The 25647-nt window shown below is 41.7% G+C and overlaps 1 long non-coding RNA gene across 2 annotated transcripts in view; it reads left to right on the top strand.

Moving 5' to 3' along the window:
- The first annotated feature begins 364 nt into the window (after nucleotides 1-364).
- The window catches only part of LOC144296877 (uncharacterized), a 29096-nt gene continuing 3813 nt past the window's right edge, over nucleotides 365-25647 (top strand). The window contains exons 1-5 of one of the 2 annotated variants that reach the window (XR_013363810.1): nucleotides 365-503; nucleotides 2222-2307; nucleotides 10589-10730; nucleotides 22239-22296; nucleotides 22802-22973. This is a non-coding gene — a long non-coding RNA (uncharacterized LOC144296877). The remainder of the gene's footprint in view (nucleotides 504-2221; nucleotides 2308-10588; nucleotides 10731-22238; nucleotides 22297-22801; nucleotides 22974-25647) is intronic. The other variant, XR_013363811.1, reaches the window with a different exon arrangement.

The following is a 25647-nucleotide window of genomic DNA, read 5'->3' as shown; positions in this document are numbered from 1 at the left end:
CTGCTCCCACAGACAATGAGGGTTGAAATCTCACAGAACTGAAAGACTAGCCCGTGGCACAGAGACTGCCAGGGGGACTGGGGGAGATGGGGAACGGATCTGAGCTGCTGGGGATACATTTCGGTGTTGGTGGACTAGGATGGGGTGGGCGGGGGAGATTCCAAGGACAGAGTGACAAGGTCAGCCTCGCCTCTTGTCTCTGTTCTTGGCGATAGCCAGTGTAGCTAGAACGAGCAATCTGTCAAGTCTAATTAGAGTAGAACAAAGTGAACAATGGGCGCCCAGCTCTAAATTGACAGCCCAGTTTAATGGGTGGAGGAGCTTGGGAGGGATGTGTGCTTTGCGCGCTTGGAATTGGTTCCTTCAAATGGATCCTTTCCGAACCCAAACTGCAAAACCACTTAAACTGGATTCTTCTTTACTTCACCAGAAACCTTCAGGTCCCTGCGTTTTTTAACACAGGCACAACCAGCAAAAGTAGAGAACCTGGCTGTGTTTCAGAGGTGAGGCTGTAACTGACCATAGTTACATCATGCGGTGTCGGCATGGTGCTGTGTGCATGCAACTGATATTTATTAATCTTCTCATGTTTCTCCTTTGTGTCTGGTTATATTGCTGGTATTAGTGTTTCTTTTATTATTTTTGAAATCCTTTTTATTATAAGGCTTGCAATTCTGGAAATTTCAGAACAGCTTGAAATTTTAGTAGGACCACAAATAAGGCACATTTAAGATGCAAAAAAAAAAATCTTTTTAAATTATATTTTTGGCTTGTACTTTAAATGGCCTCTCTGATTTGGATATTTTAGTTCTTGCATCAAAAGTAGTTTTCATAGGAAAAGAGTGTATTTATAAATGAATCAAATGAATACATTCTTTAAAATACATGAATGCAGGTGATTGAAGCTTAAAAGCTATGCATGTTCATAATCTAAAGCCTAAAGCCTCAAATAATGGAGGCCTGTGATCAGCAAATGTTATACTGAAGACTGATGGTTTGTTCATTTAGCTCTGCCTCGGTGTGGGGGACATACTTGAAGATGTGAGACATCTTGAAGGTGTGAGAAAACGTAATTCTTTAAAGTGGGAGAGGAAGAGTGGGAAGACAGTAAACACAATCATAATTTATAAGTTCCAAGTCTCAGTCTGCATGATTTTGCTATTCTTTCCTGTGTGTTATCTCACTTAATCCTTGAAGCACCCTATGAAGTATGTTACTGTTATCTTCACTCTGCAGATAAGGAAACTAAGGCCCTGAGAATTTTGTGCAAGATTAGAGAACTGCAAAGTAAGGCCTTGAACTTAGGCTGTCTGGTTTCAGGTCCAATGTACTTCTCAGCACTGTATTTCTGCTAAAGTTAGGAGACATTATAGTTTAAAAATCGCCCAATTCATAGTAACAATGCCAAAATGAGAACTCTCTGCTAATCCACTGGTCCCTTATGGACATGAATGAGGCAGTGGATTTTCATCTGGCATATATCGTACTGCTTATGGTACTGTGCTGCGTGTTACTCATCTCTTCTTTTCCAGCAGCACCACTCGTTTCTTTTCTGCTCTTTCCTTCCTTTTTTTCTTTTATATGCACGTTATTTGAAAAAACGATCTTGTGAAAAGATAAAGTAGGCCAATGTTACCCACCTCACCCCAGACCTCGTCCTCTCCCCAGGGAAATCAGTTATCAATTTGGGGTATAACCCAACTGTTTTCTGTGTGTGTTTGCACAGCTGTGTGTATCACACAGTTTTGTGTCTTTAAAAAACACACATGGTAACATGCTATTTTTTATTCTGCAATTTGTTCTTACTGTTTTAGTCAGCTTGCTATGCCCATGAACATCACTTCACGGCAGTACATTTAAATGGAATTCATTCTTTTTAATCATTACAGAGCATTCCATGCATTGTCACTTTTACTGCTTCCTCTCTACCTCTCCTCCGCTTTTGAAATGACTTAAGGGCACATCAAGCCAACACTAATATATTTGAATTTATGGTGCGGGTAGAGACAGGCATAAGCTTTATGGCTCGTTGAGCATTAATAAGAAAGGAAGGGAGTGTGGGAAGCACCGACCCCAGCCCTCTGGGTTGAGGTGAGAGGCTGAGGCAGGTGTGGTGTCACCTGTCAGCAGATTTGTTACCTCCCGGCCTCTGAATTTTAGCACGTTGTTGTTATTGTTTTAATTGCACCTGTTCTCCAGAGATATATTCCTTATTTTTAAGAGATCACAGTAACATACCCGACAGAGTGCTGTGAGGATGAAATAACACACAGGAAAGAACATCACAACCGTGAAGACCCAAGCCTCGTAAGTTATGAATTGTGTTTTCTTATTGTCCTCTTTCCTCTCTTTCCCTCCCACCCCAGATATTAGGTCTTGAGGCAGTTCTGCAGAGAAGGGTAGTTAGTAAATGGAGCTACAGACATTGTTATTAGATATCCTGGAGCATGAATGTGCCTACAGGCATGCATTTTAGAGACTGACTTAGCTCTGGACTCCAGTCCCGAATAGGCTATTTATTAGTTGTGTGGCTTAGGGAATGTTTTGTCATATGTAAAATAATGCTTAACTTAGTCTGGGGTGAAGTATACCTGAGATCATGTGTGTAAAGTACTTATACGGTTTCTGGCATATAGGCAAGCCAGCTGCTGTCAGCCGGAGAAGCTGCGATGTCTCCACTCCGGTTTTCTGCTTTGAAGCATCACTGTCCAGTTTCCTCGGGCATGACAATAAAGGCAGGCCTAATCTCAGGATTAAAGCACAGTCACTCCTTGTTCCTTTAGTCCATATATATATATATATATTTTTTTTTTAAGCACTTCTTTCCTGATCACCTACTGCACATCTAATATTCTGCAGGCTACTGTGTGAAACATAAAGAAAGTGCACGACAGGGCTCTTGCCTTCCAAATGCTATGGCTATTAAATTGAAGTGCCTTGATATACCACATTAACACAGGAAAGAACCTGTGGATTAAAGGCATTCTGTACTATGCCATCGGGGTAACATAGTAACATAAACACAGCACAGTAGTATGAATATACATGTCCAGTGGCTACTTTATCAAAAAATTTTCTGTTAATTACAAAGATTATATATATATATATTCCCTTAACACCTGCTTATGTGTTCCTTATATCAGCCTCAGAATTATTTTAGAAGCTTATCTGGGCCTCAGTTGTGGAACTTGAGCCATTAAATTAGCTGCTAACCGGGGCTGGTTTTCTGGCTGGGGGCTGCTCTCATTCCCTCTCCAGAGAGTGCTAGAAAGAATGAAGTCACCAGGAGCTGGCGCAAAGGAGCGGCTCTCTGTTCAGCCTTAGGCTTGATTGAATAAAAACATGCAGATGTTCCATTATTCTGGACAAAATAGCCAATATCTAGTAAGCAGATAAAATCCCCCCAAAGGAAGAACTGTCATAAAGAGCCTGAGGATGCCCCATAAAGGAACTGAAAGTCCTTACTTTGGGGGAGGGAGCATTCCCAAGGAGTAAACCTAGAGTATTTCTCAACTGTCACCCTCGTCCTTCTCAGCCTAGTAAGGTTTCTCTTGACCCACAGAGCCCATCTTCTGTTGTGCATGTGAACCCATTCCAGCTGGCTCATACTGGCCATAAAAAGCCACCTCAGCTGTCAAGCACAGAAGCCATGTGTGGCTTTTGGTTTAAGAATCAGTCCAGGCAGCAGATGCTCTGAGTGCTCGGAGAGTGGCATGCCTCTTCCTGATACAAGAACAAGCACCCTTTGTCTTAATTCCACACTTAAAATCTGGGATAGAAAATTTGAATGTCCTTACTTTTAAAGGAGCTGTGTTAGATCATTCTTATTAGAAAAAAAGTCACATATAGTATAAAAAAGTGTGATTTCTCAGAGAACCGTTTTACTGCTGAAGGGATTTCTCAGCAGACAAAGAATGTGGTCATTAAATCATAACCCCTGTGAGAAAGCATAAGGTACAGGGCATGTCATTATTAGGTTAAGTGGGATTCAAAACACTCTGTCTCCATTACCCCTTTCTGGAGATGATATTCTTATTTTTATTTGTTAAAGCGGGGCACCTCCCTGAAATTTTTGCCTAGACACCCAGAATAAAAATTTACAGTGTATTAGAATTCTAAAAATAATTTGATCCCACATTTTGCAGAATTCAGGGCTCCAAAAATATGCCTCCAAATCATTATTGGTGATTATTTTGCCCTCGTACAAGAGGTGAAAGCAGCCAGTGTATGAGACTTTACAGAGAGGCCATTTTCCAAGGGAGAACAAAGAGAATGGAGAGAGAAGCTGCTTTGCTTTGTCTGAGCCGACTCCCTCTGAGGATCACTGCAGGAAAGGCTCAGAGGTGTGTCCTTGTCCATTAATTTAGTAACACTAGGTCCAGCAGTCCTGAGATGCAGGGAAACGTGAGCCTACTTGCACTGTATTAATGTTATCAACTGCCCTGTTCATGTATCCTCTCCCTGGAGGACACTCTTATAACAGAGTAACCCTTAGGGAGACACTCCCTCCTTTACCTCTGTTTCTCTGCTGATAAAGCAAATGCCAAGCTTCCTTTTGGATCATGTTCCTGATTCTCTAAGTTACTATATATTTATTGCTCTTCTTCATGCTCCAAACACTGAGCTCTCAGGGCTCATCTGGATGGATCCAGATTGTGAGGCTACAGCCCAAATAATCAGTACAGGGCAGCCCCGGTGGCTCAGCGGTTTAGCTCCTGCCTTCCTCCCAGGGTGTGATCCTGGAGACCTGGGATCAAGTCCCACGTCAGGCTTCCTGCATGGAGCCTGCTTCTCCCTCTGCCTGTGTTGTGTCTCTGCCTCTCTCTCTGTCTCTATGTCTCTCACGAATAAATAAATAAAATCTTAAAAAAAAAAAAAAATCAGTACAGGACTTGGGAGGCCCAACCTTCCTCCTCCAGGACCCTCAAGAAGCCTTGTGTTCCAGTTAGATCCCTAATTAGTGTGTTTCTGGTGCTACTAGACAAAAGAGAGGCCCCTGTTCTGAACCAGAGCCTGTAATTTATGCCTACAGCTATACCCTGATGGGAGATGGGGATTTTCATTTCAGAGAACAGGGAGCTGATCAGCATGACTAATCCAAACGAAAACGTCCGCCACGTCTTTACTCCCTTACTAGAAGAAAAACAGAGATGTGCGATTTTTACACTTAAATGCACTGAAGCTCTGCAAGCGGGAGGGACATAGAGCATCATTTGGGCACTTGAAGGACAGGGCTCTACCGGAGAAAGCATCAGCTAATGAAGGGCAACATAAAGTTCCTTCCTTTTTTTTTAACGTGGAAGCTGCTGTCTGGCATCATCTTGCAGGTTACAATTCCCGGCAACCACGCCGGCTCAGGAGCAGAAGCGCAAACCCCTCGTCTTCTTTCTGTGGGCCTCAGCCATAGGGGGAGAAAGGTGGTGCCACACTCTCTCCCAGTGGATGATGATGACGTGTTCTAGGCAGATGATTGCGGAGGCTCCTGTCAAATGAGTGAAGAGAAAGAGGAAGTGGGGAGAGGAGGAGGGACTCAAGAAACCCCACTGCAACAATCCTGGAATAAAAATGAGGGGCCGTTATGGGAAATGATAAGCGCGATCACCGCGAAACTCAGTCCCTTGCCCATTGTTTTTTTTTCCCCCCCCAATTATGATAAGCACTCATGATATTTTGTAAATAACTTACAGCAGGATAAGATAAATGAAAGAGAGTTCCTATCGGGTTCTATCTTCCCTCTGCTTTAGGATCGTCTCAAATAACAATGATCCTTTTTTTAGCTTTAGGAAGCTTTAAAAACAGTCAAGCCCTTTGGAGCATTGGGTTTCCAAACCATAAGGTTTCCCTTCTGGACAGAAGGGCTGCTCGGGTTGTGCCCCTCGCTTTCGGGCCCGCGCGGTCGTGGGGCATATCGTGCAGCATCCCGAGCGCAGGCGACTTTGGAACGTGGGCTCAGCCCCAGCGGTCCCGGGAGGCGACGCCGCAGCCTCGGGCGAGATCCGCGCTTTCCCCCTTCCCGCCAGCAGGCGGCGCTGTCTCTCGCGGCCCCCGCCCCGCCCCGCCCCGCCCCGCCCCGCCCCTCGCTGAGGTCACTTCCGCCGCGGCCTGGGGAGGCCGCCCCGCTGGCGTCCTTGCCCTCTGCCCGGGCTTGTGTTTTGTGGTGTTTTGGTCTTTATCCAGCGCTGCCCGCTAACGTCCCTGAACCACGATGCCCTTGTGACCGTTCCTGCTACTTTAAAAAGTTACTTCTTGGGTCCCTTGAAAGAATGGAAATACTAAACAACAACAACAACAACAACCATGTATTTGGGACTGCGTGCTCATTTTTTTTTTAAACTTCAAATGCATGTCGACTTAAATAAAAAGAGCCTCTGACCCGACAAAGAAGGCGATATATGTTTTAAAAAAAATTAGAATGCTTAAACAAACAAACAAAAAAATTCCCCTTCCTGTTTATTCCAGACTCTTCTGCAGGGTAGAGAGCGGCTCGCGAACATTCAGCTGCGGCGCCATCTGCTGGCCGCGCCGCGCCGCTGCAGGCCCCACCCGGCAGGGACAGGTGTGGGCTGCAGGGGGAGGCCGGGCCTTGGCCCAGCAGAGGCTCTGGCGCCCAGCTCGCTTCGCATGCAGCTCTACTTATCTAAAGAGAGAGTAAATTGAACCTCTGCAAGAAAATGGGCTCGGTTTGGAGGAGCCCTCAGGCCTAAATGTACTGGCAAGCGCTCTGCAGGTGTTCTCAGAAAACCTGGGGCTTCGAGGGAAAAGAGGAGGCATGATTCATTTCATTACACCTGCGCCTCTCTCAGGGGCAGGGCTGAAAACTGAAACTGGGTTTTTCATCAAGGCACACAGGGACGTATCAGGGGCAGAAGTCAGAATGTATTTGTTCTCCTGAATTTTGCTGGATGGAAGGAATTTCAAAGGTTTAAAGGGGTGACAGACATAAAATTAATCTGGGAGTGGGGACGTGTTAAAATGCGGCCTTGGCTGTGGTTTGATGTAAGGTCACTAAGCCCGGTGCCTTTTTCCAAACTCTTGAGTCAGTTCTGATTTACTTGAAGATTTTTCTATTTGGGAGACTTCAGGCTCTTTTCACACAGAGGTCTAAATCCATTTGCAAATGCATCTGTATACGTACCGCAGCACAAACCTGCATTCACCATCGTTGCAAACTTTATTAAAAGCCATAATCAGAAAATGCTTTGGGGACTGATAGAAAGCAGAGTTTTAGAGCAGGATTACAGTGGGCCCACCCATCTGGAAAAATATGGTATCACTGATAGGAAACATTTCTAATGGGAAAATGTTAGCAAACGTAGTTTTGACCCTCCAGAGCTTGATAATAGCTTTCTAGCAAAAATGAATTTTTGTGTTCTGGGATGAGTTTACAGTTTACAGTTACAGTTTACAGTTATAGTTTAGTTTACAGCTTAAAGATGAAGTAGCTTTACCAACAATACAATCTATAGGAATGTAACTGGTTGTGTAGTCCTTGGGGTCCACGTCATGTGACTTCCACATACAGTCAGTGTTTTATAATGATGTCCTTTGGTGCTTCAATAACTACATCCTCCTGGTTGAGGCTTACCTGATTCTACAGCCACAGTGAATATTTTCATAGAGAAAATGTTAACCCTCCACATGGGCGCTTGAGGAAGGTACGCAACTAAGAAAACAGATGAGAAATAAAGTAAAAATCCATTGCAATGATGTGTGGGTGGTCTGTATCAGAGAACTAGAAGGCTGAGTATATTTTCTGGTTTTTTTTTTTCTTTTTTTAAAAAAATATTTTCTGGTTTTTTTTTTTTAATATATTTTCTGTTTTGAATGAACAAAGAGTTATTGGGTACCAAACTGTGACCAGTATAGGAAAGATTTGATGGTTGATGGCTACATCTATCATACCTCTCTTCTACTAATGTATTTGTAGAGGAGAGTCTTTCATAGACATAAATTGCTGATAACAAACCAACACTGTGAATGGTGGCATGAAACGGAGACTTGAACATTCCTCAGTGAAGATCATCTCATGGCCTCTGTCCCAGGACCGTGAAGGAGAGGAGCAGAGGTAGAACAGTGAAGAGCCAGATATCTTAAGCCTTCACAGTCTTTCCTCTGTTGTGGCACAAGGCAATCCCTGAAAACTGAATGTTTTATCTTCTGTGCTTCTCCTTATTTTTTTAATGAATTTGTTTAGAGGGTGCCTCCACCCTTAGAACAGAGCCAGACTTCCCAAGAGTATTCATTTAGCACTATTTCTGGTGGACCTAATATAAAAAGGCTGCCCATTCCCCTAGCAATTGAGGCCGGGTTCAAATATTTTGCTTTTTTGGAAAAAAGCAAGGGAAAATTTTTATAGAGATGACCTCTCCCTTGACTTACAGCCTATTCTAAATTGGGCTTTTGAGAGACTGTGACCAATCTCTCTAGAATTGAATAGAAACAGATTGAGCTTGGTAGAAATTTCTGTCTGGACCCTACAGTTAGGTAAGTGTGTCTCTCCTGGTCAAAATCCTAACTTCACAGAGGAGTTGCCTGACACTGTCAATTAAGCTCTCTTTCGTTCTCTCAACATAGATCAGTTCTCTTCTCTCCCATTCCTGCAAAATGTCAGGCTAACTCCTGACCAGGAGCCCACTCCTCAACCAGTGGGCCTTGGCTTTCTAGTCACTTCCTCTGAGACTTCCTTGACTCCCCAGGTGAAGAGAGGATACCCCTGCTGAGTTCCCAGAACCTCACAGTTCCCCATCATGGCTCTATAAAACTTGTCACTGCTTCTCTCTGTCTCCCATACTAATCTCTTACCTCCTGTGAAAACAGGGCCATCATTATCATTATGTTAATTTTCCATCCTCAATACCTAATCAGTGCCTCAGACCAAGCAGCTGTTAGGTAGGAATGCAACACATGGAGATGGGAGGGAAGGGTCTTCCCAAGGGAGGAACCGATATGAACACATACACAGGTATAGGCCCGGAAGAGTGCCTATATGGGAGCATGGATGTGGTTTGGCTAAAGCTTAGGGGGACTAACAGGAGAGAAGACAGGAAAGCATCTGGGTGGTTGTGGAAATTGTGAATGTTAGTTCAAGGCAGTGGTCACCAAAGTTGAAAGAGTTACACATGTTGTAATTTCTGATGTATTCTGTATTGGATAAGTGTCTGCATATATTTTCATCAAAAACATGGAGCCATAGATCTCGCCCATTCCACTCGTGGAATATCACTTAATTGGCAAGACCAACCTACATGGCTAAACCAGTCAGTTAAACAGACTTACTTTCTGTCATAAAAAGTTTAGCTTCATTTTCTAATTAAAAACACTATATCCCAGGGCGCCTGGGTGGTGTAGTTGGTTCAGCAGCCGACTCTTGGTTTCGGCTCAGATTGTGATTCGGGTTTGTGGGATCGAGCCTCGTATCAGGCTTTGCACTCAGCACGGAGTTGGCTTGGGATTCTCTCTCCCTCCCCTTCTTCCCCACTCCCCATACATAAATAAATCTTACCAAAAAAATTAAAAAAAAAAAACCACTATATTCCTACAAGGTCATCCACCACCTCATATGTGACTTCTAAGAAAGCTGTTGTCCACAGCACAGAGGCTTGCCAGTATTTTCCAGGGAATGAGATAAAGCGCTGCCCTGTCAGTGTGTCTTACTTGGCTCTCAAGAAATTCCTCGTCAAGTCTAGTGCATTCTCAGATTATCCCTTCGTTTGGGGACAAAGCACAGTTCAGATGGCTCAGGGATGGTTTTCTGTTGTAAAGAGCCAGAGCAGTTGGCAAAGGGTAGGTAGAGAAAAGAAATGAGCTCAATGCCAGCCATTCCCAGGCAAGTCGCTTTCAGGAGAGGGTGCATTTTGTAGTTAAGAATCGAAATTGAGCCCCCTAATACTATGCTATGTACAGTATAAACAGCTGGCCCTTGAACAAGGCAGGGATATGAGCACCAACAACCCTATGCCATTGAAAATCCATGTATAATTTTTAGCTTCCTCCAAACTTTACTTATAGCCTACTGTTGACCAGAAGCCTCACTAATAATGTAAAGCATCGATTGACATATATTTTACATGTTATATGAATTATTCTTACGATGAATAGAGAAAAGAGTTATTAAGAAAACCATAAAGAAGGGAGAATAAATGCATTTACAGTACTGTACTGAGACAAAATTACCGTATAAGTTGATCTGTGCAATTTAAACCCGTGTTATTCAAGGATCAACAAACCCCAGTTTGAAAGGTGTGGTTTTCAAGAACCTATATTTAGGGCAGCTCTGGTGGCCCAGCGGTTTAATGCCACCTTCAGCCCAGGGTGGGATCCTGGGAGACCTGGGATCGAGTCCCATGTCAGGCTCCCTGCATACAAATTTTATTTATAGGGGTGCTTGGGTGGCTCAGCGGTTGAGCGTGTGCCTTCGGCCCTGGGGTTCCAGGATCGAGTCCTGCATCAGGCTCCTTGCATGGAGCCTGCTTCTCCCTCTGCCTATGTCTCTGTCTCTCTCTGTGTCTCTCATGAATAAATAAATAAATAAAAATTTATTAAAAATTTATTTATAATCTTTTAAAGGTTTTTAAAATTTATTTGACAGAACACGAGCAAGAGGAGCTACAGAGGGAGAGGGAGAAGCTGACTCCCTACTGAGTAGGAAACCCAACATGAGGCTCGATCCCAGAACCCTGAAGACCATGACCTGAGCTGAAGGCAGATGCTTAACCAACTGAGCCACCCAGGTGCCCCTATTTATACTTTTTAAAAATGTCCTCCTCTTAAACTTTTTATATTGGTAGATGTTTATAATTTATATACGATAGACGTGCAGTTTTAAAGTAAATTACATGAGTCTGTCAGAGGATATGTAAGCATTAGTTTACTGATAAGCACATGCAATCAAAAAAAATCTGAGAAGCACTCTTAGGTAAAGTGGAAAGTCACTGAAGGTTTCTGATTAAAGGAGTTGAAATGAGCATAATCATTGGTTGTAGGTGACAGTAAGAGACAGTACCAAGCATGGAGGAAGATACACAAAAGGACCATCCCTGCCTTTGTTGAAGAACCGACAGCCTGACTGACAAGTGAAAAAACAAATAACAATAGTGAATAATAAATAGTGCATCGCTAATTAAAGGGAGGCAAATAAGGATGAAATTTTAAAGAATATGAAAAGAGAAATTGTTTTTTATTCTGTTTTTAAACATGCATTTCCTGCAGAAAGAACTGAACTTTCAACAAAGCCCTAAATGGTGATGGCCTCACTACACTATTTTTATTTCAAATTCCAAGCATTCTATTTGGTCATGTTCCTCCTTCTTCATCTTTAACCACCAAACTGATGTTTTATTTTGATTTGGGGGGCCATATCCTTCAGTTCTTAGAAGAATAAACACCTAAAAATGTGAGAGTTTCTTATTAAGAAGGATTACATCTGTAGTCCTGATCTTTCAGAAAATATCAACAATATAATGGTGAAAATGTCCAGGATAAAAGAAGTCAGAGAAGTAATTTCAGTAGCTTCCCTATTTTTTTTTAGAAATTTTCCTATACCCAGAATTTCCCAGAGAGAGAGATTTTAAAAAGTTCCCGAAGAACATCATAATAAGACATAATAATACCTTATAGTTGTGTCTAATAGATCCAGTCTCCAAGGATTTTCATGATCTTATCCTTGCATTCCCATTGAGTGTAAGGGCTATGAAATGGTCAAGAAGCATCCCAGACTCACCTCTTCACAGGAGCTCAGGGTTCCTGACAAACACTTTTGGAAAGAATCCTGAAGCGTCCACCTAGATGCTTACTCAGACCCCACTCTCCTCCCAATAACACCATAGGCATTGTTTTAGCCATTGAGCAAAAGAAAAAACAAACCTTTGAGAATGTAACTACAACTTGCCAAGTACACAATTACTATGTGGCAGAACTGGAATTCAACCCAGGTCTGTCTTACTCAGAACCTGTTTTAGTGCCTGGAAGGCAACTGATCATTTCAGATGAGACAGTTTCAGTAGAGGGGTAGAGTTAGAAAGTGGATTGCGCAGCGTTTAGTCACCTATTATTCATGAAATTTTTGTTGAGAAGGGTGGGACTTCCAGTTATGGCAGAGTGAACAGGTGAGCAAATCCTCTCCCTTAAAAAGCCATTACAGAGCTGGAAAAAATTGATGAAAACGACAATTTTTAGCACTCTGGAGATAGTTCAAAGGTATATAACAATATGAGGAGTGTTTATGCTTGAACAACTGCTAAAATTCTGTACTAACAGCAGGAATCTGTGGCCCTCTTGCCTGGGGATGCTCCCATTTTCCAGCCCTCTTCCCTCCAGCCCACTCATGTGGAAATTTTACCAAGATGGGGAGATGCCATAGGACCAGCATCTTTGCTGCCACAGCCAAAGAGGGCTCACTTGATTTGGAGCAGGAGCAGGCCAGTGATTCTACTAACCTGAGGTTACTGTAGTGGTGGGATGAATGTACACATTTACAGCTGAGAACAGAGGGCTTAAGATCACTATGGACTCCTAGCTGACCTGGAGGATTCATGCAGAGAAGCTATGAAAAGGCCCAATGGAAAGTAAAAGTAAAAGCCTAAACTTTGAATGTGCTCCTGTGCCCCCACACAAATTCAGAGGACAGAAGCCTTATTGGCTTGAGGTGTGTGAGCATAATTTCCATCCCATGATTGGCTGACCATGGGGCTAATTAGGTACAGGGACAGGAGTGACCCTATAAAGCCAGACTAAATAAATAAATAAATAAATAAATAAATAAATAAATAAATAAATAAAATGAAAAAGCAGAGATAGGAGCAGCCACACACTTCAGAGAGACATATTGCATAGGCTGAACTTAGGCAAATTTCTAAATGTATGACACAAAAGACAGCCTTAAGAGAGAAAATCAGAATCCAGAGTTGCTACAATATATTATTTTAAAAATCAAGTTTTCAGGGCTCCTGGGTTGTTCAGTTGGTTAAGGGTCTGCCTTCGGCTCAGGTCATGATTCTAGGGTCCTGGTTGGAGCTCTGCATTGGGCTCCCTGTGCAGCACAGAACCTGCTTCTCCCTCTGCCACTGCACCCAACTTCTACTTGCTCTTTCTCTATCTCAAATAAAATAATTTAAAAAATAAATAAAAATCCAGTTATCAATAAAATATGCATAGAGATAGGGAAGTATGACTCATTCTCAGAAAAAGCAAAAGTCAATAGAAACCATCTCTGAGTGTCCCCAGAAGTTGCAATTAGCAGGCAAAGACATCAAAGCAGTTATTATAAATATGTTCAAAGAACTAAAATGTCATATTTAAAGAATCAAAAGAAATAGGACAATAATGAATCAATAAAGATGCTTAGAAAGGAAAGTATTGGGCAGCCCGGGTGGCTCAGTGGTTTAGCGCCACCTTCAGCCCAGGGCCTGATCCTGGAGACCTAGGATCCAGTCCCAAGTCGGGCTCCATGCAGGGAGCCTGCTTCTCCCTCTACCTGTGTCTCTGCCTCTCTCTCTCTGCATCTCTGGGTGTCTCTCATGAATAAATAAAATATTTTTTAAAAAAGAAAGTATTAAGAATTTTTAAAATGTAATTTCTAGAAGAGAAAATAAGCAATAACTGAAGTGAAAAATTCACTAGAGGGGCTCAAAAGCAAATTCAAGATGGCAGAAGAAAAGAATTAGTAAACTAGGAGGGAGATCAACAGAAATTATCCATTGAAGAATAGAGAAAATAAAAACTGAAGAAAAATGAACAGAGCCTCAGAGACGTGTGGGACATCTTGCATACTAACATGTGTATTGAGGAACATCTAGGGGGCACAGTCAGTTAAGTGTCTACCTCTTGGTTTTGGCTCAGGTTGTGATCTCAGGGTTGTGAAACTGAGCCCACCTTGGGCTCTGCCCTCAATGGGGAGTTTGCTTAAGACTCTCTCTCCTTTTCTTTTTGCCCCTCCCCCTCACACATGCAAGCTCTCTCTCTCTCTCTCTCTCATAAATAAATAAATCATTAAAAAGAAAACAACAGGTGTAATGGGAGAAGAGAGAAGAGGTCAGAAAAAATTTTGAAGAAATCATGTCCTCAAATTTGTCAAGGACAAATTAATCTGTCAAGGACAGATTAACATTTATCTACATATCCAAGTAGCTCAACACACCCAACCAGGATAACTACAAAGAGATCCACACCTAAATACAATATACAAACTGTTGAAAGCCAAAACAAAATGAAAATCTTAAAAAGCATCAAGAGAAAAACCACCATCATGTACAATGGATGATAGATGATGGATAGATAGATAGATAGATAGATAGATAGATAGATAAATAGATATAGAGATATAATTTCTCGTTTGAAATAATGGAGGCTGGAAGGCAGTGGAATTGCATAATCAAAGTGTGAAGAAAAAGCTATCACCCAAGAACTCAGTATCTCACAAAACTATTCTTTAAAAATGAAGGAGAAATTAAAACGTTCCCAGATAAACAAATCTGAGGGAGTTTGTCCCTAGTAGAGCTGTCCTACAAGAAATGCTAAAGGGGTCCTTCAGGGTGATAGGAAAGGACACCAGATAGTAACTTAAATCCACAGGAGGAAATGAAAAGCACTGGAAATGGTAAATTTCTGGGTTAGAATAGGACTCTATAAATATATATTTTCTTATTCACAACACTTCTTTTAAACATATGAAATTGTATAAAGCAATAATTAGAACACTATATTGATGGGTTATAACATATGCATGTGATATATATGATAATGATGAACATTTTATATAATATAAATATAATGATATTAGTTATTAAAAGACATATGTGAGATATATAATAGCACAAAGGAGGGGAGAGAGAGAGTTATATTGGGACAGCTTATATTTTACTGAAATTAAGTTTGTATTAATCTGTAGTAGATAATATTAAGAGGTATAGTATAATCGCTATATTAACCATTAAGAAAATAGCTTAAAAATATGTTAAAAAGTCTACATAAGAATTAAGTGGCACATTAAAAATACTTATTTAGGGATCCCTGGGTGGCACAGCGGTTTAGCGCCTGCCTTTGGCCCAGGGCGCGATCCTGGAGACCCGGGATCGAATCCCATGTCAGGCTCCCGGTGCATGGAGCCTGCTTCTCCCTCTGCCTCTCTCTCTCTCTCTCTCTCTCTCTGTGACTATCATAAATAAATAAAAAATTAAAAAAAAAAAATACTTATTTAACACAAAAAGTGGCAGTCAAGGAGGAAGAGAGGAACCAAAAAGAAACATCTAGAAAATGAATACTAAAACAGTAAATATAAATCAAGTCAGATCAATAATTACATTAATTGTGAAAGGTGTAAACATCCTAATCAAAAGTAGAAATTGGCTGACTGAATAAAAAAGTAAAATCCAATTGTAAGGTGTCTACAAGAGACACCCTAGATTCCATGATATCAATAAATTAAAAGTAAAAGGTTGAAAAAATATTACTATGGATATAATAACCATAGGAAAGCCAGGGTGACTATATTAAAATCAGACAAAATAGACTTGAGACCCTCCCCAAAAAACTGGTACTAAAGACAAAAAGGGACATTTAGTAATGATTAAGACATCAACTCATCAGGAAGATATAATAATTACACATATGTACACAATAACAGATCTACAAAATACATGAAAGAAAAACAGGGGACTTCAATACCCCACTCTCAATAGTGGATGGAACAGCTATATAGAAAATCACTGAAGGTCTAGGAGAATTGAACAGAATTATCAACAAACTTGGCCAAATTGTTATCTATAGAACTCTGATCGACAACTGCAGAATAGATATCCTTTTCAAGCACATATGGAACATTCTCCAGAGTAGCTCATATGTTAGGACATAAAATATGTGTTCAATAAATTGAAAATAAATTTAAAATAATTCAAATTAAAAAAAGAATTCAATTCATGCAAACTATGTTCTCTGACTACAATAGAATTAAATTAGAGGGCAGCCCGGGGTGGCTCAGCTGTTTGGTGTCTGCCTTCGGCCCAGGGCGTGATCCTGGAGTCTGGGGATCGAGTCCTACGTCGGGCTCCCTGCATGGGGACTGCTTCTCCCTCTGCCTGTGTCTGCCTCTCTCTCTCTGTGTCTCTCATGAATAAATGGATAAAATCTTTTAAAAAATAAATAAAATTAAAAAAATAAAATCCTAAAATCAATTAAAGTAATACATCACATTAATAATTAATATTAATAAAGGACAAAACCCACATGATCATCTTAATAAATGAAGAAAAAGGGATCCCTGGGTGGCGCAGCGGTTTAGCACCTGCCTTTGGCCCAGGGCGCGATCCTGGAGACCCGGGATCGAATCCCACATCGGGCTCCCGGTGCATGGAGCCTGCTTCTCTCTCTGCCTGTGTCTCTGCCTCTCTCTCTCTCTGTGTGACTATCATAAATAAATAAAAATTAAAAAAAAAAATGAAGAAAAAACATTTGACAAAATCCAACTCATTCATGACAAAAACTCTCAACAAATGAGGAATAGAAGGGAGCTTCCTCAACTTGATAAAGGACATCTACCAAAAACCCACAGTTAATATCCTGTGTCCATCAGCTGATGCATGGCTAAACAAAATATACTATATTCATATAGTGGAATATTGTTCAGCATAAGAAAGAATATAATTCTGATACATCTGCAACATGAATTAACCTCAAATACATGCTAAGGGAAAGAAGCCAGATGCTATATATATATATATATATATATATATAATTTATATATCATTATAATAATCATATGATTATAATAATTATATGATAATTATAATTATTATAATTATTATTTATATATATAAATAATGATTCTTTTGATATGAAATATCCAGAAAAGGAAAATTTATAGAGATGGAAAACAGATCAGTGGTTACATTGGGTAGAGAGCAAGCTTGACTAGGCTGTATGTGCATGATGCGCTGGCTGTTGATGAAGGAAATGACGGCAGCCATCCTGGAGACAGCTACCAACCACAGATGGGAAGCCATTAGAAGGCTTTAAGTAGAGAAGCGTTATGATCTGACTTTTTAACAGGTTCATTCTGGCTGCTGTGCCAGGAAAAGACAGCAAATAGGCAGGAGGAATAGAAGAGGCAGGGACAGTGGCATTAGCCCAGAGTGGCTATAATAGAGGTAGTGAAAAGTGGTCATTCCATAGATATATTTTAAAGGTAGAGCAGTTAGGATTTGCTGATAGACCGATGGGAATGATAGAAAAAAAAACAAGAGCCAATGACAACTCCCAGGTTGCTGGAAGAATGGAGTTGCCATTAACTGAGATGGGAAAGGGGAGGAGTATGTTTAGGCAGAAAGATTAAGAGCTTAGGTTTAGGAATCTATTAGATATGGAAGCAGAGGAGTCCCACAGGGAATTGGATATACAGGTCTGAAATTCTAGAAAGCATTCCAAGTTGAAGACATATGTATGTATCAGTTTATGGAGAATATAAAAGCTAAGAGTCTGGACGAGATCAACAAAGGAGGGTGAGTAGGAATGAGGCCTTCAGCCCTTGACGTTAAAAATTTAGGAGAACCGAGAGGAAACAACAATGGAGACTGAGAAAGGGCCACCAGGAAGAAAACCAGAAGAATCCTGGAAACCTAGTGAAGAAAGTGCTTCAACTGAAGTGCTTCACAGTGGTCAGTAGTGTCAAATGATGCTGATAGGTTAAATAAGCTGAGAATTGAGACTTGACCATTGGATTTGATGATGTGGAGATCGTGGACAACCCTGCCAAGAGCAGTGTTGCAGAAGGGGTGGGGGCTGCAGGCTGTTTCCAGTGGGTTCGAGGAACGGGGGGAGAGAATCTAGAGGCAGGGATGGCAGGGATTGTAGACATTTCTTTGCTTTGAAGATGAGAAAAATGAGATAGTAGCCACGGGCAGAAGTGAAATCAAGGAAGGCTGTTTTGGAGATGGAGGAATATGTCTTTATACTAAAAGAAAACATTGAGGGGCATCTGGGTGGCTCAGTAGTTGTCAGCCTTCAGCTCAGGTTGTCATCCCGGGATCCTGGGATCGAATCCCGCATCAGGCTCCCCACAGGGAGTCTGCTTCTCCCTTTGCCTGTGTCTCTGCCTCTCTCTCTGTGTGTGTCTCTCATGAATAAATAAATAAAAATTTTCTTAAAGAAAAAACATTGAATAGAGGGGGAAAATTGATGTAGGAAACAGAAAAGAGAATCACTAGACTAATATCCTTGAGTAAGCAAAGGTGGGATATAATCCAAGTGGAAAGGTTGGCCTTGAATAAGAGCATGGACAGGTGAGCAGCTAGAAGACAGGCAAGAAGACATGGGTTAAGTCACAAATAGGTAGATTGTTAAGAAAAGTCATCCCAAATTTGGAAATAGGCGAACAGGATCAGAAGGTCTCTTTTTAGTAAGGAGCTGTGCTCTGGCCAGCAGGCCCTCTGGGGATTACCTGATTTTCCTGGGGCAGGTATCTTTGCTTCACTTTCTATTTACTATTTTTGAGGATATTTTGCAATTCTATTTCTATAGAAAACTTACAGCAATGCAAACTGTTCTTGTGTGACAGAAATGCAAATTACTCCTATCCTGTAGGAAAAAAGAACCTCACAGGGTATGGGAGTTTGGTTTTCGCCTCGTAGAGCATTTTTTAATCTAACCTAGCAGTCTTATTCTAATATTTATAAATACATATCCTGATGAAATATCGCTCCTGTTCAAGTGTTCTTTGTACCACTTTGTCTTTTTCCTTAGTTAACAAATCATAACTATATGCTTATTCTATATTTGTATGAGTCTAATTTTAACTTTTTGAAAATTAGATTTTAACAATTGGTGGGGGCTTGTGGACAATCTCTTCTGATTGCATCTATTTTCGCAGGATGCAAAGATATGAACTGGGAGTGGAAATGGAGAGAAAATTTGGGGGGGTTGAGTGTTGTGAAGAAGATATCAAGACTTTTAGGAAAAAAAAAAGACTTTTAGGAGAGTGGGAAGGTGTAGAGACTAAGGAAATTACACTATGACTGCTGAGCAATGTAAGGCCCACTGGTTCCTAGTCATGAATTTTAAATGGCTGTCAGGATGCCACAGCCATGCCTGCAGGCATGGGGTAGGCAGGTTAGATTTAATCAGGTTTGAGGTTTTGCTAAGTGAGCACAACAAAGAAACTGGAGTAAGGGAGTTGCAGGTGTAAGCAAGAGTACAATTATAGTGATGGACTATGAAAAGAAAGACAGGAAGACACAAGGGGGTAAAGGACAGTAAAAAGGTGGAAGGGTCAATGGCTTGCTTGTCAGTCCTGCTAAAGAAGCATTGGTGGAATTGGCTTTCTCTTGCTGGAAAAGTGGAGGTGGTGGTTGGATACTGGGATGCTTAAAATTGAAATTGTGATGGGGGGCACTGGATGGGGTGGGGATCCTTATTAGAACTAAGAAGTGAGTGGGAGGATGGAAAGAAAAGTACGAGTGTGAATAAAAGGAGATTTACGGTAGTAACTCAAGCAGGAAATGACACTATGGTGGTTTAGTGCTAATTTGTGTAAATAAAGAGTGAAGGGTCAAGAAAAGGGGGTAATTTGTAAACCAAGATCTAGGGGACTGTGAGCAAGAATAAAAACTAGGGCACAAGTGCATGGGATTAGTATTAATAAAATTGGAGGGGGCCCTAATGAGATAAGAGGGAGGATAATATCAGGAACAAGAAAGAAATAGAGACATTTGTTGAAGGATGGGATAAAGCTGTTGGAGCTCAGGTTAGATCCCTTAATCCTATCACTAAATTAGGAATCTAGGTTATCTGCTATGAGTGAACGGGTAAGAGTAGATTAGGGGTTTAAATGATATAGAAGAGATTGGGAGCAGCTGGTATGCCATGCCTTGGGAAATGAGTAAAAGAGATGAGTCAAAGAAATCATACAGCATGTGGGGCAGAGAAGGATGTGAGAAGTTGAAGTCCTTGAGGAAGTTGAGAGATTATCTTAATCTCCTAGGTCTCTGTAAATGTGGAAAACACAGTAAGCTACTTATATGGGTTAATGTATATAATTTACATGGATTACAAGGTTGAAATTTTACCAGTGTTTGCCACGGCAAGCACTACAACAATGGTGCCTGTAAATTCGTCTTGAGCTCTGGAACCCCATACTTACTACTTACTCCTTACTCAACTAGCCCTTGCTATTTGTGTGTTCTGAAGGTATCCAGAACTCTCTAAGGGAAAGCCAAAAACAATCTTACTTCAACCTTACCTCAAAAAAATAAACAGAAGTAACCCTCCCCATCTCCTCTGCTATTTCCTATCATGATTACCAGCCTAGACTCCAGAGATAGAAAATTCAAAGCCTTTTCATGTCCCTCATTCCCCGATCCAATTAGACACCAATTTCTACACTGTGAACAACCCTCAAAGCTTGCTCCTCCTCCTATTAGGTTTGCTTGCAACTGTCCAAAATCTTAGGAGATTTACAGATTCCAAACTGAGACGTGGGAGAGTAAGGCAGAGTGGTCACTTCCCACTCCCAGCATAGAGGGAACCAGCTCTCTCCCAGGTCAAATTCACACATGCTCCTGGATGACTAAGCTCTGCTGGGCTCCTGGGCTCCAGTTCCAGTTTATGCAGTAGCACAACCTGTGGTCCCACATTAATACTCAGAGCCTTGTTTTATTTTTTTAATTTTTTAAAAAATATTTTTTAAATTTATTCACAAGAGACACAGAGGGAGAGGCAGAGACATAGGCAGAGGGAGAAGCAGGCTCCCTGTGGGGAGCCCAATGCAGGACCCCAGGATCACACCCCGAGCCAAAACAAAGGCAGATGCTCAACCACCCTGGGAGCCACCCAGGCGTCCCAAGATCTTTAAAAAAAAAAAGAAAAAGAAAAAGAAGAATGTAATTTTGCGTTTCTAGATGATTTTTATGTTTTCAGAGCACTATATAAAATTAATGCATTACAATAAGGAAACTTTAGAGGCCATCCACTCAGTCAGTTGTGCTATAACTAGTATCCAGATCTCCCAAATCCCAATCCAGTGATCTATTTAGAGGGCTGTTTTAAAGCAGGTATTGTCCTCACACTGCTGATGGGGAGTCAGACACAATACAGCTAGGGACCTTGCCAAAGGTTGTGCTGCTTAATCACACTAGAAACCAGAATTCCCAGTTCCTAGTAGTTATAATGGCTCTGAGAGTTTACACTCTTGTCATTGAGGAGTCAATAAAATCTTAACTTCAATATTTGTGATTCCTAATCTTTACTTTCCCTAACCACTCCTCACCCCCAACCACGTCTTTCCTTGTGTGTTTTATTCTGTCCTCGTCTCCGACTCTTTTTGCTTACTAAGTAAATAACCAACCACTACTTTTCCTGACATCTGGACTTCGTCTTCTTTGGCTTCCTTAACAATGCGCTTGGGGTTAGGCTGCGTCTTTGCTCAGGCTGCTATAGCAAAATACCATAAACTAAAACAAACAAACAAACAAACAAAACCATAAACTGGGGATCCCTGGGTGGCGCTGCGGTTTGGCGCCTGCCTTTGGCCCAGGGCGCGATTCTGGAGACCCAGGATCGAATCCCACATCGGGCTCCCGGTGCATGGAGCCTGCTTCTCCCTCTGCCTATGTCTCTGCCTCTCTCTCTCTCTCTCTGTGACTATCATAAATAAATAAAAATTAAAAAAAAAAAAAAAAAAAAAAAAAAACCATAAACTGAATGGCTAACAACAGAAATTTATTTCACAGCTCCTGAGACCGAAAGTCTGAGTTCTCCATGTCAGCATGGCTGAGTTCCAGTGAGGACCCTTTTCTAGGGTGCAGACTATCATTTTATTATATCCTCACATAAGAGAGCTCTCAAGGGTCCTTTGATAAGGGCACTAATCCCATTCACGAGGACTCCACCTCATGACCTAATTACCTTTAGAAGCCCCACCTCCTATTTCTATCATAGTGGAGGTTGGAATTTCAGTATATGAATTTGGGGGCACGCATTAAATCCACTGCAGGCAGTCTGGGTCTTCAAAAGGCCTTGACCACCCACTGAACCCCCAATCCAATGACTGAACTAGCATCAAGGAAACAAGTTTCATAGCTTGTTAGGTGACCTACATTCCAGGTTAGTTTTTTTTTTTTTTTCCTTTGGAGCAACTTTGATTTACTATCAGTCATTTCAGGCATAGTAAAGCAGAAGGGCATTCTGAATGTAAAATGTCTTTGTTTTGAGCACAAAGGATTCCTTCCTTCTCTTTTTCTTTTCCCACAATACAGGAACTGGGCTCTGTCCCTTGGGTTTGGTACAAATAAACCAAGCTGCTGAAGGAACAGGGTAAGCAAGTTGATTTTTGTAGTTACAGGCTGTTCCACATAATCCATTTACAAGGTCAGCAGAGACCACAACTTACCAAAACAAAGAAGTATGTAATCTAAAATGAGGAACTCTTGATCTGTAAGAAAGAAGCAAAAAAACCTTTTGGGGTTTCTAAAATAGCTTATATTCCTGACTCTATTGGAACAAAATATGCTGGAGGGTAAGGAAAAAAGTACATGGACTAGAGGGTCAAAATAGCAAAGTGCCCGTGAGTACAGGGCCGCATATGTTAGAACTCTGCACCAGCCTTCCTTGGTGTCTTATAATTGAAAGGTTTGGGGATTTCAACATGTAATTAAAGTTGTAGATATAAAAGTGGTTCTTTATTAATGTTTTTTGGGGAGAAAACAGTGGATCAGAAATGAGGGTCTTAAAACCTGAGGAAAGAAGTGAGGATCCCAGAGAGGAAGGCTGGACTAGAGGCAGCATGGGCCAATGTGTGACTTTATTTTATTTTCTAAAGATTTTATTTATGCATGAGAGACACACAGAGAGAGAGAGGCAGAGACACAGGCAGAGGGAGAAGCAGGCTCCACGCAGGGAGCCCAACGTGGGACCCAATCCCGGGACTCCAGGATCACGCCCTGAGCCGAAGACAGGCACCAAACCGCTGAGTCACCCAGGGATCCCCCAAGGTGTGATTTTAGATAAGTTATTTAACCCCATGAATCTCAATGTCTTCTTCTGTAAAATGGAGGTACCAAGCACTCCTACCTCACAGGAGTGTTGTGAAGAACAAAGTAAAGCTGTAAACTTCTCCATCTGGAGATGAAAGCACAGAATAGTGACACTGGTACCAGTGGTGGAGATGCTGGGAGAGGGGGATGGTAAAGGAGCTGGGGACTTTTATAAGCCAAGAAATAAAAGGATTGTGAAAGAATGAATAGATTGGGATTGGAGGGCTAGGAGATAACCCTGAAAGGCTGAATTGGGAAGAGAAGCCAGGCTGGGCTTTTGGGCTTTGGTTGGCTGTGGAGAGAGGGTTCAGCCTAAAGCAAGAGAATGAACCCAGCTAGGAGACCAAAACCAAACCAAACCAAACAAACAAAACGTAAAAAGAAAAGGCTTTTTTTTTCTTTTTTTTTTTTGCCAGGAGTAAAAGAACTAAGAGAAGTGGCTTCGGGAGAGGCATTGGTGGTACAAGTGGTGTGCTGGTACATGTTTAACAATTGGCTGAGAGTGGGGTGAGAGCCTAATTTGTAGTATTCACTGGTTTATTTCTGTGGTGTAAATATAGCCACCATTGCTGATTTCAGGCTTCCCACATGATGTCCAACTGGTTCACAAAAGTCCTGATGACTGGGGATCCCTGGGCGGCTCAGCGGTTTAGCGCCTGCCTTAGGCCCAGTGCGTGATCCTGGAGTCCTGGGATCAAGTCCCACATTGGGCTCCCGGCATGGAGCCTGCTTCTCCCTCCTCCTGTGTCTCTGCCTCTCTCTCTCTCTGTGTCTATCATAAATAAATAAATAAATCTTAAAAAAAAAAAAGTCCTGATGATTGGCTTAATGATTGGCTCTAGCAGACCAATGATGGTCTCTAGCAGACCAATGAGTAGGGGGACTAGCACAAAAACATAAGGGTTTCAGATTAGGGAGGAGCTCTCTGACTTTAAGAGGCCAAATGCTTTCAGCCAAGTTAAATTAACTACCTGGATAACATGGGATAACACGAGACTGATTCAGCTTTAAATTTTCCAACTATGTATACTTGATGCACTGATATTCCCTAGTATTGAGGTACTACTATACCAATTATGCGGGGGGGGGGGGGGGGACAAATAATTAGTGTACCTAACAATGGTTGGCTTTGTGTCCTGGGGTGGTGCGGTAGTGGGAGGGGGCAGGTGGAGAGATACTTGGAGAAGTAAAAGGGGAAAGATTATCCTGAGAGTCACAGTCTCTAAGTAAATCCCCTACTTTCTCAGCTGCTGGCAAGAAGTTACATTCACAAGGAAAGAAAACTCTCAGGGGCCTTCCACTTTGGGCTGCCTGGGTGCTTTTTAGGTACATGAATAAATACAGTTATTAAATAAACATTGCTATAAATAGGGAAGATTTCCAGACTCCAGCATATGGTCCACTTAGAATAATAATGTCAATAATTGAATTTGAGTATGGTAGCTCCTTTTAATCTTCTGCAGGAGAATTTAACCTGTCTGTCCTAAAGGGATGGGGGCAGGGCAGGGAACAGAGGAATGGTTACTAATTACAGGAAAGATTACAGAGCTTGAGGTAAGAAAGCTTGGCTGTTGTCCACAGAGTGGAAATATTGGGGAGGTACAACCTACTGGGTTGTTTCAGTTAGTCACAGTGAGGAGACAGTGTGAAGTACTGTATTTTTAGGGAATGTAAAGCAGATTAGAATAAGCCCAATGACATGTCTGTGGAAATAAGATGTGAAATTTCAGAAATGAAAGCCAGTCTTCCCTGGTAATCTCTGGAATGGAATGAGCATAGAGTCCTGATAAAGGGGAAGAGGTGCAAAACACTGCTGTGACCACAGGGCAGGAAAGCTTTGAAAGCACGTGTAAGAAAATTATAAAGGTTGCAAATATTTTCAGAATAAAGAATAGGAAGTGCAGCCTAAAAATCTAAGAATTATTTTCCCCATGAAAGAAAATAACGTATTGCCTAGAGGGATGCCTGGGTGGCTCAGCAGGTAAGCGTCTGACTTTGGCCCAGGCATGATCCTGGAGTCCTGGGATGGAGACCCACGTCGGGCTCCCTGCATGGGGCCTGCTTCTCTCTGTGCCTGTGTCTCTCTGCCTCTCTCTCTGTGTCTCTCATGAATAAATAAATACAATCTTAAAAAAAAAAAAAAGGTATTCCCTAGAAGATAATCTGCTCTTCTGTATTTACAAAAGGGTGCAAAAAAAAAATCTCAAAGTACAGAGATTTTTTTTTTTAAGATAAAACATGCTTGTAAAGAAGGTAGTTGAACCTAACTGCATGGAGTCCTAGCTCTCCTTTCGAGGTCTTCTTTTGATTTTATTTATTTATTCATGAAAGACATTGAAAGAGAGAGAGGCAGAGACATAGGCAGAGGGAGAAGCAGGCTCCCTGCTGGGAGCCCAATGTAGGACTCCATCCCAGGACCCCGGGATCATGACCTGAGCCCAAGACATTCTTTTTTTTTTTCTTTTTTTAAAGATTTTATTTATTTATTCATGAGAGACATACACACACAGAGAGAGAGAGAGAGAGAGAGGTGGAGACACAGGCAGAGGGAGAAGCAGACTCCATGCAAGGAGCCCGACGAGGGACTTGATCCTGGGACTCCAGGATTCACGCCCTGGGCTGAAGGCAGGCG

Source organism: Canis aureus, chromosome 25 (genome assembly GCF_053574225.1).
Source record: "Canis aureus isolate CA01 chromosome 25, VMU_Caureus_v.1.0, whole genome shotgun sequence".
NCBI classification, from domain to species: domain Eukaryota; kingdom Metazoa; phylum Chordata; class Mammalia; order Carnivora; family Canidae; genus Canis; species Canis aureus.
Note: the sequence above shows the minus strand (reverse complement) of the source record. Positions and strands in the feature narration are given on the sequence as shown.